The 14,514-nt window shown below is 35.6% G+C and overlaps 2 long non-coding RNA genes across 4 annotated transcripts; one reads left to right on the top strand and one right to left on the bottom strand.

Moving 5' to 3' along the window:
- Positions 1-1,825: 1,825 nt before the first annotated feature.
- LOC111191570 (uncharacterized) lies at positions 1,826-11,449 on the bottom strand. 2 transcript variants are annotated; one of them, XR_007438721.1, is made up of 5 exons: positions 11,344-11,449; positions 6,492-6,634; positions 4,216-4,285; positions 3,200-3,297; positions 1,826-2,656 (listed from the first exon to the last, which is right to left on the bottom strand). It is a non-coding gene; the product is annotated as an uncharacterized LOC111191570 (long non-coding RNA). The 2 variants fall into 2 exon arrangements; XR_007438720.1 differs by lacking the exon at positions 11,344-11,449 and adding an exon at positions 7,757-8,006.
- On the top strand, positions 6,671-14,151 carry LOC111191735 (uncharacterized). Of its 2 annotated transcripts, none has more exons than XR_007438735.1 (3): positions 6,671-7,014; positions 11,574-11,606; positions 14,037-14,151. It is a non-coding gene; the product is annotated as an uncharacterized LOC111191735 (long non-coding RNA). The 2 variants fall into 2 exon arrangements; XR_007438734.1 differs by lacking the exons at positions 11,574-11,606; positions 14,037-14,151 and adding exons at positions 7,990-8,022; positions 10,662-10,776.
- The last annotated feature ends 363 nt before the right edge of the window (positions 14,152-14,514 follow it).

The following is a 14,514-nucleotide window of genomic DNA, read 5'->3' as shown; positions in this document are numbered from 1 at the left end:
TATAAATGCATATAAAATACAAGGTTTCACACAATGATTATGTAATTATAGATGCTAAAATTAAGTAATCATAATTGAAATAAACGGTTACTCTTCACTAGCTAGATAACATTAGATACTGGTTAAAAAGCACTGGGAACATAGGCTAGCTAGATAACATTAGTTACTTGGTTTAAAAAAAGCACTGGTAACATTGGCTAATTAAATAACATTAGATACTTGGTTTAAAAAAGCACTGGGAACATTGGCTAGCTAGATAACATTAGATACTTGTGTAGGACCCTTAAAAATATCCTGTGTTTTTGTATTTGTATTATTTTCTTTGTTTTTCATTGTAAGTGCAAACGAACTCCATTTCCCATGTGCCTTTTCTGTTTCGCGGATTTTTCCTGCTGGTTTCCTGTTCAGCTCCGCCAATCATACGAGTGAAAAGCTCGACACACATTTTCTATCCAATCCGCGCCGAGTAGGGGCGGGACTAAGAGGGAGAGTGTGAGTGTCTGTGGGTGTGTGTTGGAGGAGAAGGAGAGAGAAAGTGAGGAGAGAAGTTGTGTTTAGACTCTCCGGAGCGCTTTTATTTACTTGTTATCCGCTCTATAACACAGTTACAGTGCTATTGTACTGTATAGTGCTCTAAACCGCAGCGTTCAGTTCAGTTTTACTGCGGAACCTCTGAAGAGGCAGTTCAGCCGGACTGTGGAGTAAACCCAGCAAACAAGGAACGTCCCGGGGACGTTCGCGGACGTCCCTGTTTGGGCATTTTTGTAACGTTCTCTATAGGACGCTTGTAGGACCAAACTGACGTCCGCATCAGGTCCTATTACCGTCCAAATTTAACGTTCCCTAACACCCCTTTATAGGACGTTCGGTAACGTCCACAGCAGGTCCTATTCTCGTCCATACATAACGTTCCCAAACACCCCTTTAGAGGACGTTCGGTAACGTTTGCAGCAGGTCCTGTTCTCGTCCATACATAACGTTCCCAAACACCCCTTTATAGGACGTTCGGTAACGTTCGCAGCAGGTCCTATTCTCGCCCAAACAGAACGTACACAGGACGTTACCTTAGAACGATTAGATGTGGTTTTCTCCATGGAGCAGGTGCAGCTGATTAAAACACTGTTGATTTTCACATTACAGAGTGGTTGGGGAGCAGCCCATCACACAGACTAGACGTGGGTATTTTCCTTTGCCTTTCCATATCTTTCCTTTCTCAGAAATGGAATGGGGCTGCTCTTTTTCAAGCCCCAAAACAGGCTAGATTTAGATTTAATTAGGCTACAAACCAAATTACATTACTTGTGAGTTTAATGCTAGTCAATTTTTTTTTGTTTTTTTTTACAATTTATCATGTGAATATTGATATTAAGTGTTTTCACTGTGCAAGCATCACATTTTCATTGCCTAAATTGTAACATCTTGTACCATCACCAATAGCTTATCAAAACTATACAAATACTGCACTTATAAAAATGGCATTAAGCCAACCTGAGGTCAAAACAGTTCAAGTGTATCTTGTGTGTATCATAGCAGGAATTACAAAAAAGTATTTCACTTTTGCTTGCCAGAAAGAAAAAAAAAAACCCATAAAGGTTTGGTCAGAAGTGTCAAATATATTTCACAGATAACAAAAGACACATTGCGTAAAACATTCTATTCTTAGAAATTTCTAAGTTTTTAAGTTAGGCTTTTTCTCAACTTAATAATACATTCAGTACTGACCAACTTATAGAAACAGCCAAAAATAACAGCAGTACTTGTTTTAAAAAATATTATGGTTACAGGTTAGCTGCTCTTTGGGGAGACAAAAAACTACTAAACATAGTTTATTGGGTGATAGTTTTTATTGTCATTATAACATTCAACATGAGACATACTGCTTTGTTATTATCTTTACAAAGACAATCAGTGCATTTCAGCTGTACATTTAGAGAATCAAACTTATCTTTTTAAAAATGCAGATTGTGTTAATCATTTTATAATCCTTGATCAGTGGGCAGTTTCCTCACCTTAAAAGCAACACAGACACTTGTACAACTCTCAATAGTACATTTCTATTATGAAGGACCAATATTTTATATGATTAGTAGCTGTCCTGTGATTGAATGAAACTAAGGGTGCTTTCATACCTGAAAGTCCGGACCATGGTCTGAACCAACGTTCATGTGTTTGCTACACTGTACCTTTTGGTCCGGTTAGGTTTCATTTCACACTGCAGTTTAGTAAGCGGACAAAAGAACTTTACTATGTCCTCTCATCATCAGCTACGTGGGCTGCGTCTCTCTATACTCTATATTAATTGGTTTATAGAATGATAGGTGTTCGGCGAGTTGCTGTGATGTGATAAATCTGCCGCAGCAGAATGAGTTTAACAAATTCTCATTAGATTTATTTTATTTCTGTGTATAAGTAAGACTTAGTATATTGTTACAGTTAATAAATTATATCCCAGTGTGCTTGTGTCCTATAATGTTGCGTGACGCGCCTGCACGCCGAGGGGAGTCAGATTTCAGTACAGCACCAATCCTTTCTTCCTCTGGTTTGTTTTCTGCCTCTGCTTCCTGTAATTGGTCCAAATATCTGAACCATCTAGAAAAGTGCTTTCACACTGCAGGCGAATGTTTAAGGACTCCATGGTGATCTAACCAGGAACCAGCTAAAAAAAAAAGGAAGAAGAAGAAGAAAGACAGTACACATTATTCTTGACATGACATACATACAAGGCAAAGTGCAAGCAGAGGCAGTGTTTGCACTGGGGGCTTCTGGAAATATTGTCCCATCAGTAATTACCCATGTTCATGACTACCATATATGCAATTATTTTCGAATGAATAAAAAACAACACATGAATCTAAACAGAGAGCGAGTGTATCTTTACCTATAGACTGTCAAAATAAATATATTGCTAAATGTAATCTAATGCTACTACACACTGAATCAACATCTTTGGACTGCAGCACAGTAAGCAGGGCACATTGTCATTGCAGTCGAACGGTATTAGCATGTTTAATTCGAAAAGTAGATGGTTGTCCACACTATGTGTTCTTTGATGAAACTGGTCAACCACCTTGACCATCAAACACCATCTTAAATAAAACATTTTTCTCAATCTTTTAACAGGGAACGAATGTAGGTTACAGTGCAGTTATCTGTTCTTCATATAGCTTGTTAATACTACACCACAGCCTTCCCTACTTACCTTTCCTTCACAAGCAGTAGCAGCAGGTCAAAGACGAATGAAGAATAATCGCTCAGTGAGGTGAGGAGCACATAGTGGTCTCCAACAATGACATTTCACTGGAAAAAGAAATAGGAGGTAATTAGCTACTACACAGGTGCACCATGAGGAGGATGGATTAGTTTCTATCAATCACCCTCTCTCTCTCTCATCCCCGCCCCTCTCTCTGTGTAATTCCATTTGAGTTTGTTTTTAAATGCTATCTTTTGATAAGTTTTTATTACACAATACTTACTCTGACCTTTTTGACTCCTGCATCTGACAAATAACACCAAGTGCAAAAAAAACTAAAACTAATAAAACTAAACTAAAACTAAGCTTTAAAAAATATATAAAAACGAATAAAAACTACAAAACCTTAGCATCTACACAGAGATCGAGACAGTGTATCTTTATCTGTATATTGAGGTAATATGGTTTTATCAAGTGAATAATTAAAATACATTGTCAAAACTAATGTACAGAGGTAAGAGTGCATTTGCCAGTAAGTGTTTTTGTGAGAAAATATAATCACACCTACAATTAGAGTGCTCTGTCCTCCTAGTGGTAAAGACTTATTGTAGTCTGCACAGCTGAGAAGTCATTAGACACATTCCAATCATGGTGAATGAAGTAGGCAGTGAAGCTTATATATGGTTCAGATATATGATTTGGACACAGAAGTAAGAACAAACTCCTGCACCTTTTCAACACTCTCTTTACATTTGTGTATAGATGGAGATGGGGGGGTTCTATGATTCTAGTACACAGTGCTAACTAGCTAACAAACTAGCCTGCCTCTCACTCTTGTCTGGGCTGGTATTTGCTGTAAAGCAGGACTGACTGTTGAATTGCCTGAGACACTTGATCCCATGGGGGCGTGTGCAGTGCTGCTTAACTTACAAGCGTGTTTTTTCCCTACAGACCACAATCTCAAAAAGACATATTTTGAGACTATATTAAATTTTCCTTAGAAAAAATATATATATTTTACTTACCTGGGTAAAACCCAGTCTGAAGATCCAGACTTCTGCCTGCTGGGTCCATGAGGGTCCAGGGGACTTGGGCCTATGTGAAGAAAATGTGCAAATATAAAACAGAAATGTGAATATTGGAGTTGCTGAATGTTAGAAGAAAGCCCTGTACGCACAATGTGGATTTTTCTCTGTTGACTAATTATTATGGTTACTAATGTCTTCCTAAATGGCAAAGCGTTCAAAAGTAGAGGCGGTACTGAACTATGAGAATGTATACCAGCTTGTTTTTCTGACTTAATTTCACCATTCAAAACAAGCCAGTCATAGGGATTTTTTTTTTTGCAATATGAAGGAAATGTTAATACATTGTTTTGTTCAGGTTACAATTGTGGTCTGGTATGTTACAGGTCAAATTTATTTAAATATATTTGGACTGTGAGGGAACAGGGAGAATGTGCCAACTCCACACAGAAAGACCTGGGTCACTCCATGTAAATATGCGTATATATATATATATATGTGTGTGTGTGTGTGTGTGTGTGTATAAATATATATATATATATATATATAAATATACGTATACAGTTGTGGTCAAAAGTTTACATACACTTGTAAAAAAACATAATGTTATGGCTGTCTTGAGTTTTCAATAAGTTCTACAACTCTTATTTTTCTGTGATAGAGTGATCGGAACACATACATGTTTGTCACAAAAAACAGTCATAAAATTTGGTTCTTTCATAAATTTATTATGGGTCTGCTCAAAATGTCACCAAATCTGCTGGGTCAAAAATATACATACAGCAACAAAATTTGTCAATTTTGGTGATGTAGCGAGCTGTGTCAATCAAATTAGCTTCATGTCATGGCCTCTTCACTTCTTGTAAGTGATTCTGATTGACTACAGCTGTTGACTTCTCATGAGCCCATTTAAATAGGGCTCATTTGACCCAGTGATTAGACTCAGCTACAAAAGCTACAATGGGAAAGTCAAAGGAACTCAGTGTGGATCTGAAAAAGCGAATTATTGACTTGAACAAGTCAGGGAAGTCACTCGGAGCCATTTCAAAGCAGCTACAGGTCCCAAGAGCAACTGTGCAGACAATTATACACAAGTATAAAGTGCATGGAACAGTTGTGTCACTGCCACGATCAGGAAGAAAACGCAAGCTATCACATGCTGCCGAGAGGAGATTGGTCAGGATGGTCAAGAGTCAACCAAGAATCACCAAGAAGCAGGTCTGCAAGGATTTGGAAGCTGATGGAACACAGGTGTCAGTCTCCACAGTCAAGCGTGTTTTACATCGCCATGGACTGCCGTGCAAGAAAGAAGCCCTTGCTCCAGAAAAGTCACCTTAAGACTCGGCTGAAGTTTGCTGCTGATCACATGGACAAAGATAAAACCTTCTGGAGGAAAGTTCTCTGGTCAGACGAAACAAAAATTGAGCTGTTTGGCCACAACACCCAGCAATATGTTTGGAGGAGAAAAGGTGAGGCCTTTAATCCCAGGAACACCATGCCTACTGTCAAGCATGGTGGTGGTAGTATTATGCTCTGGGGATGTTTTGCTGCCAGTGGAACTGGTTCTTTGCAGAAAGTAAATGGGATAATGAAGAAGGAGGATTACCTCCAAATTCTGCAGGAAAACTTAAAACCATCAGCCCGAAGGTTGGGTCTTGGGCGCAGTTGGGTGTTCCAACAAGACAATGACCCAAAACACACATCAAAAGTGGTAAAGGAATGGCTAAACCAGGCTAGAATTAAGGTTTTAGAATGGCCTTCCCAAAGTCCTGACTTAAACCCCATTGAGAACATGTGGACAGTGCTAAAGAAACGGGTTCATGCAAGAAAACCATCACATTTAGCTGAACTGCACCAATTCTGTCAAGAAGAGTGGTCAAACATTCGACCTGAAGCTTGCCAGGAGCTTGTGGATGGCTACCAAAAGCGCCTAGTTGCCGTGAAAATGGCCAAGGGACATGTAACCAAATACTAATGTTGCTGTATGTATATTTTTGACCCAGCAGATTTGGTGACATTTTCAGCAGACCCATAATAAATTTATGAAAGAACCAAATTTTATGACTGTTTTTTGTGACAAACATGTATGTGTTCCGATCACTCTATCACAGAAAAATAAGAGTTGTAGAACTTATTGAAAACTCAAGACAGCCATAACATTATGTTTTTTTACAAGTGTATGTAAACTTTTGACCACAACTGTACGTATATATACATATACACACACACACACACACACAAACTCTGTTTTTCTCTGACAACAAGAATATCCTTACCTTATTACAAGAGAAGATTGTAAACTTGCAGCTTTCCGTCCATAAAATAGGGAATGGTGGTTTAGATAGGTGCAGCACAGCAGTCTCCAAAAAGGATGGTGTGCAGCAGATCAAATGAAAAAAAGGAAGATGAACACAGCTCACTGGAGACAAAGAAAATTAACAGGTAATCAACTTATTGAAAGAACCAACTAAATACAACAATGCCACTGACACACTCTATATATATTTAAAATGTATCTAACAGACATGAAACATTTCACATTATTAAGATTTTGGAAAATAATAACAATAAAAATATCTATGCTATATATAAAGAAAGGTTTTATGCAATTTATAAATATATTTCATTCTTATAAATAAAAAAATATTGTAAAAAGTTTAATGGAAGGTGACTGACTAGTAGCGCACGCGGCGCACAGCTGTGGGCGCACGAGCCAGTTTTGGTCTCGTGAGGTTTCTGACAGTAACGGTTATTTTACCTCAGCTCCGCTAGTTTGTGGTCTGACAACACTTTTTGACGGTATAACATACAATATTTACAGTTTCCATAGTTAATTTGATTCATTCTTCATTATTGGTATTGTTGTTACTTTTATTACATGTAAATAGTGTTAATTTAAATCGGTGTGTACCTTATATATCTGCTAGCTTGCAAGTTGCTATTTCAAATCTTCGTATATACTTTCAGGGGGAGTGTCAATTAGATAGTTTAGCAAAGGACACTACATTTTATGGTTAGTTAACGTAATAATAATAATAATAATAATAATAATAATAATAATAATACGGTGCGCGAATTACGAACAAGATGAGTTTCAGTCAACCCTCAAGAATACGTTCATTATGTAACCCTAGCTAACTTAGCTAGTTAGCCAGCTAGTTAGGCTAACGAAACGCTAATCAAAGTCAATGCCATAAAGAGAATCTCTGCCTGGTGAGTTTGAGACTATTTCTAAAGTATACGGTCAAGGCAATTAATTATGTTACCAAATGTAATTTTAGTGTTAAATAAATGATCTATGGCTCGGCTCAGCCGACGCTAACGTTAACATACATTAGCTTGCAAGCTAACTAGCTAACTCTAACATTATCAAGCTAGCTAGGTTTGAGTAGTGGCTAGCTGTCCTACAAGCAAAATATTTAGTTAATGTACGCTTATTGTATGCTTTTACAACCTAATAATAAGCACTGTTGTACAATTTACAATAAAATGTAGTAAAACAACTATAAATCTCTATAAGTTATATAAAACAAAAACTTACCTCTCAGCCCGAAGCCTGCTCATATCACATAGAAACTCGACCCCAAATGAAATGATGCAACGCCTTCTGCCAGTGCAGAGCAGCAAGGGCAGGAGATAAAACACGGATAAGAATATCTCATTCCCCAGACACGCAAAAATCACTATTTGTTATTTAAGGCATGCTTATAATGTATTTAATGTATTCATGCAAAATATGGCTATTGACAGTTTTGTTTATCTTTTTTTCTCTAGCCCTATTCATCTGGCAGCATGTTCCCTAAAACGGTAAGTCCAATGATCTAGAACGACCCACATTATACTTAATGTTTTATTACTATACAATAATTATAATTAATTTTATATTTTTAAGTGTTCAATAAACTGGATTTTTTTAAAGATAGACAAATATAACCACATTAATAGACATTACAAGTAATTTAACATTTTACTTTTTGGCATTTGGCATTGCTGGACTTGTGGCTCCGTACCGGGACTTCACTCAAGCTGCTGGAATACAATTCCCGTCTTATCCCGATACTATTGGTTTATATGAACATATATTTACATATCATGTGACAAGCGGCCTCCGACTAACATTTAACATCATTAAGCCCTGATTTATCAAACAAGCTTCTGATATGATGACAATAAATAATATCTCACACGAGGACCGCTTTGGAGGTGTTTCAATGAACAAACTCATGTAAAATAACTATTTTCGATATATGGTTTTTGTATTTATCTTGGTATTAGTGTTTTAGTCGACAAATAAGCACATACCCTATGCTGGTTACTCTTTAATTTGCGAGCGAGTTCATAAGTCATAAAATAAAGGTATATTATTATTATTATTATTATTATTATTATTATTATTATTATTATTATTATTATTATTTTTATTGTTGTTGTTGTTGTATTGACCCTCCTGTTGTTTTCATTCTTTGTTAGCTATTTTTTTGGTCTCAATATAAAATTAAAAATCCATTATTTGAGCTCATAAAATTCAGTTTATGTTAAAAAAATACCAAAGGAAACAAAGAAGCTGAATTAATCCTTGGCAGAGCTTAGTGTGCTCGGAGTGGCCCTTATCTAATCTTATTCTTGCATTCATTTACATTCAACTATGTATGCATTCTCTATTCATCAGCCACTACTTCGCAGTAGATTAGATGTGTTTAACCTTCTGAGGGAATTCTCTTCTCCCAAATGTTTGAGTTGGTTGCGCCCACCAGTGGTCTTTTCTGGAGCGATGAAATTAAATATAGCAATAGAATAGGACGAAGCGTCACTGGCTGTGATGGAGGTAAAAAGAGGCCAGGTGGAGCCGAAAAGGCCAGATTAAAAAAAAAAAAGAAGATGGAAGAAGAAGCTGCCAAATGTTTAAAATTAACGAGCTTGTTTTCCAGAGGACAGACTCTAGTTGCAGCCGGTAAACAGAGATATGGAAATAATCTTGAATTGTCAGCTATTGCGCAACGTTTGCAATGTCGACTTAGCGTAGTTTATTTTGTAGAGCCCAATACACATCATTAACCTCTTAACACGCCCTGGCCCGCCGGCGGCCCAGAAATATGTCATAATTAATATCTGGCTGTGTTTATTAAAATAATTATAGGCACCCAATATGCCATTTTAAAGATTAGAATCTCTGCTTTTCAGTTATCTAGCCTATTTAGCTGTATATCCTTTCAGAAAATAAACATTTAAAGCGAAATATGCCTTGTTTATTAGAATTATTATTCATAATTACCATATTTGCGTTTTTTGTACGTTATATTCAGTGTTGGGCACGTTACTTTGAAAAAGTAACTAGTTACTTCTCCAAAAAGAGTTACTCCACTATAAAAGTAACCAGCTACAACTGTACCGTAACTGTAACCGTAAAAGTAAATTATGTAATTACTATTATTATTAGAAAAATAACAAGCGAAAATAAACCCAAAATGTTGACAAAAATATAGTCTAACGAATTTAAAAAAAAAAGAAACGAAAAACTCCACACAACCAAAGAAAATTACTAAGACTTGTAATACTGAAAAAAAAAACGGAAAAAGCAAATTCGCGTCTGGGGATGAAATTAAACAAATTAGACAGGCACTTGTGCGTGTAAAATAAGTAAAGAACGAAATGAATACTAATAAAAAATAAACTATTATTATTATTATTATTATTATTATTATTATTATTATTATTATTATTATTATTATTATTGGCAGTGGTAGTAGAATAATAATACTTGACGCTATTATTAATACCAATTCTTTTTCAAATTATAAAAAAGGTTTTATTGTTAGAATTCTTATGTTTAATATTATTGAGGCTGTTGCTGGTACAACAATAACAACAACAACAATAATAATAATAATAATAATAATAATAATAATAATAATACATGCTAATAAAATGCCACTTTTTATCATAATCATTTTCATTGCAGTTCCTACAACATAAGCTTTTATATTTGTATCCAGTTGATCTGCATAAATTCATATTCATTTTTTTTTACTTCCCCCTCTTGTAAATTGTCACTACCAGTTACTATGATTCTAACAATAATATAACCAGACACTTTGCACTACATTTATAATATTTAATGTGGTTCTATTTGTTTTATAAGTTACATCGGAAGCCATTTCCCTGTGGTTTATTTTTTGCGCTCGGTGTGAAACACGCGTTAATATTTAAAATAACAATTGAAATGAATTAGAAAAAATAATCATTGTTTTTCATTTTTGTAATAATTCAGTCAGTTTATTTAGTCAGTATTTAGTATTGCACTTGCCGTGGTATAGCTGTATTAAACCATCATACTGCATGTCCAGTCCGTGGATTTTCATTATATATTAAGTACAGTTAATATATGTTGTATGAAGAGATCACAAAATTGAAAATGAACAAAAATACTTCTTTGTTTATTCTCTTAGGCTTCATCCCAGGGAGAGGAGGCTTGAGACGCTGACAGCGAGCACACCACACATTTTCAAGATCAGTTCATGTTCACAGTTTATTATTGTTACAATAAAGGTTTTTGCATCATCACTTTTTGTGTCTAATTTTACGCTACAAGCATTTACTGTCCCATCATAGACCGTGTTACCAGGAGGTCCTACAAACGTCCTAAGTATGTTGTATAAACGTCTCCTCAGAGTCCCCTGGATGTTATTTCGGGGTCCTATGAACGTCCTAAGAACGTTAAACAAAACCTTTAAAACACTTCCCATAAGCGTCCCCTCGGAGTCCTCAGGTGGTTCTAGAAACGTCCCAAGAACGTTACTAACGACGTTTAGAGGACTTTCCATCAACGTCTCCTGGACGTCCCGTGAAGGTTCCCTGGTGGTCCTACAAACGTCCTATGAGGACGTCCGCTGCAACATTTTGGCGACCCTACAAAATGCCCGTCCTGGGGACGTTCGCGGTGTTGGTTCGGGGGACGTCCTCCGGACGTGTTTTTGTTAGCTGGCTAGCTGTCCTACAAGCAAAATATTTAGTTAATGTACGCTTATTGTATGCTTTTACAACCTAATAATAAGCACTGTTGTACAATTTACAATACAATGTAGTAAAACAACTATAAATCTCTATAAGTTATATAAAACAAAAACTTACCTCTCAGCCCGAAGCCTGCTCATATCACATAGAAACTCGACCCCAAATGAAATGATGCAACGCCTTCTGCCAGTGCAGAGCAGCAAGGGCAGGAGATAAAACACGGATAAGAATATCTCATTCAGACACGCAAAAATCACTATTTGTTATTTAAGGCATGCTTATAATGTATTTAATGTATTCATGCAAAATATGGCTATTGACAGTTTTGTTTATCCTTTTTTCTCTAGCCCTATTCATCTGGCAGCATGTTCCCTAAAACGGTAAGTCCAATGATCTAGAACGACCCACATTATACTTAATGTTTTATTACTATACAATAATTATAGTTAATTTTATATTTTTAAGTGTTCAATAAACTGGATTTTTTAAAGATAGACAAATATAACCACATTAATAGACATTACAAGTAATTTAACATTTTACTTTTTGGCATTTGGCATTGCTGGACTTGTGGCTCCGTACCGGGACTTCACTCAAGCTGCTGGAATACAATTCCCGTCTTATCCCGATACTATTGGTTTATATGAACATATATTTACATATCATGTGACAAGCGGCCTCCGACTAACATTTAACATCATTAAGCTCTGATTTATCAAACAAGCTTCTGATATGATGACAATAAATAATATCTCACATGAGGACCGCTTTGGAGGTGTTTCAATGAACAAACTCATGTAAAATAACTATTTTCGATATATGGTTTTTGTATTTATCTTGGTATTAGTGTTTTAGTCGACAAATAAGCACATACCCTATGCTGGTTACTCTTTAATTTGCGAGCGAGTTCATAAGTCATAAAATAAAGGTTTTTTATTATTATTATTATTATTATTATTGTTGTTGTTGTTGTTGTATTGACCCTCCTGTTGTTTTCATATCTAATCTTATTCTTGCATTCATTTACATTCAACTATGTATGCATTCTCTATTCATCAGCCACTAGTAGATTAGATGTGTTTAACCTTCTGAGGGAATTCTCCTCTCCCAAATGTTTGAGTTGGTTGCGCCCACGAGTGGTCTTTTCTGGAGCGATAAAATTAAATATAGCAATAGAATAGGACGAAGCGTCACTGGCTGTGATGGAGGTAAAAAGAGGCCAGGTGGAGCCGAAAAGGCCAGATAAAAAAAAAAAAAGAAGATGGAAGAAGAAGCTGCCAAATGTTTAAAATTAACGAGCTTGTTTTCCAGAGGACAGACTCTAGTTGCAGCCGGTAAACAGAGATATGGAAATAATCTTGAATTGTCAGCTATTGCGCAACGTTTGCAATGTCGACTTAGCGTAGTTTATTTTGTAGAGCCCAATACACATCATTAACCTCTTAACACGCCCTGGCCCGCCGGCGGGCCAGAAATATGTCATAATTAATATCTGGCTGTGTTTATTAAAATAATTATAGGCACCCAATATGCCATTTTAAAGATTAGAATCTCTGCTTTTCAGTTATCTAGCCTATTTAGCTGTATATCCTTTCAGAAAATAAACATTTAAAGCGAAATATGCCTTGTTTATTAGAATTATTATTCATAATTACCATATTTGCGTTTTTTGTACGTTATATTCAGTGTTGGGCACGTTACTTTGAAAAAGTAACAAGTTACTAGTTACTTCTCCAAAAAGAGTTACTCCACTATAAAAGTAACCAGCTACAACTGTACCATAACTGTAACCGTAAAAGTAAATTATGTAATTACTATTATTATTAGAAAAATAACAAGCGAAAATAAACCCAAAATGTTGACAAAAATATAGTCTAACGAATTTCAAAAAAAAGAAACGAAAAACTCCACACAACCAAAGAAAATTACTAAGACTTGTAATACTGAAAAAAAAACGGAAAAAGCTAATTCGCGTCTGGGGATGAAATTAAACAAATTAGACAGGCACTTGTGCGTGTAAAATAAGTAAAGAACGAAATGAATACTGATAAAAAATAAACTATTATTATTATTATTATTATTATTATTATTATTATTATTATTATTATTGGCAGTGGTAGTAGAATAATAATACTTGACGCTATTATTAATACCAATTCTTTTTCAAATTATAAAAAAAGGTTTTATTGTTAGAATTCTTATGTTTAATATTATTGAGGCTGTTGCTGGTACAACAATAACAACAACAACAACAATAATAATAATAATAATAATAATAATAATACATGCTATTAAAATGCCACTTTTTATCATAATCATTTTCATTGCAGTTCCTACAACATAAGCTTTTATATTTGTATCCAGTTGATCTGCATAAATTCATATTCATTTTTCCCCCCTCTTGTAAATTGTCACTACCAGTTACTATGATTCTAACAATAATATAACCAGACACTTTGCACTACATTTATAATATTTAATGTGGTTCTATTTGTTTTATAAGTTACATCGGAAGCCATTTCCCTGTGGTTTATTTTTTGCGCTCGGTGTGAAACACACGTTAATATTTAAAATAACAATTGAAATGAATTAGAAAAAATAATCATTGTTTTTCATTTTTGTAATATTTCAGTCAGTTTATTTAGTCAGTATTTAGTATTGCACTTGCCGTGGTATAGCTGTATTAAACCATCATACTGCATGTCCAGTCCGTGGATTTTCATTATATATTAAGTACAGTTAATATATGTTGTATGAAGAGATCACAAAATTGAAAATGAACAAAAATACTTCTTTGTTTATTCTCTTAGGCTTCATCCCAGGGAGAGGAGGCTTGAGACGCTGACAGCGAGCACACCACACATTTTCAAGATCAGTTCATGTTCACAGTTTATTATTGTTACAATAAAGGTTTTTGCATCATCACTTTTTGTGTCTAATTTTACGCTACAAGCATTTACTGTCCCATCATAGTCCGTGTTACCAGGAGGTCCTACAAACGTCCCAAGTATGTTGTATAAACGTCTCCTCAGAGTCCCCTGGATGTTATTTCGGGGTCCTATGAACGTCCTAAGAACGTTAAACAAAACCTTTAAAACACTTCCCATAAGCGTCCCCTCGGAGTCCTCAGGTGGTTCTAGAAACGTCCTAAGAACGTTACTAACGACGTTTAGAGGACTTTCCATCAACGTCCCCTGGACGTCCCGTGAAGGTTCCCTGGTGGTCCTACAAACGTCCTATGAGGACGTCCGCTGCAACATTTTGGCGACCCTACAAAATGCCCGTCCT

The sequence above is a fragment of the Astyanax mexicanus genome, chromosome 4 (assembly GCF_023375975.1).
Source record: "Astyanax mexicanus isolate ESR-SI-001 chromosome 4, AstMex3_surface, whole genome shotgun sequence".
NCBI lineage: Eukaryota > Metazoa > Chordata > Actinopteri > Characiformes > Acestrorhamphidae > Astyanax > Astyanax mexicanus.
The sequence above is the reverse complement of the archived record's forward strand: the minus strand, read 5'-3'. Positions and strand labels throughout refer to the sequence as shown.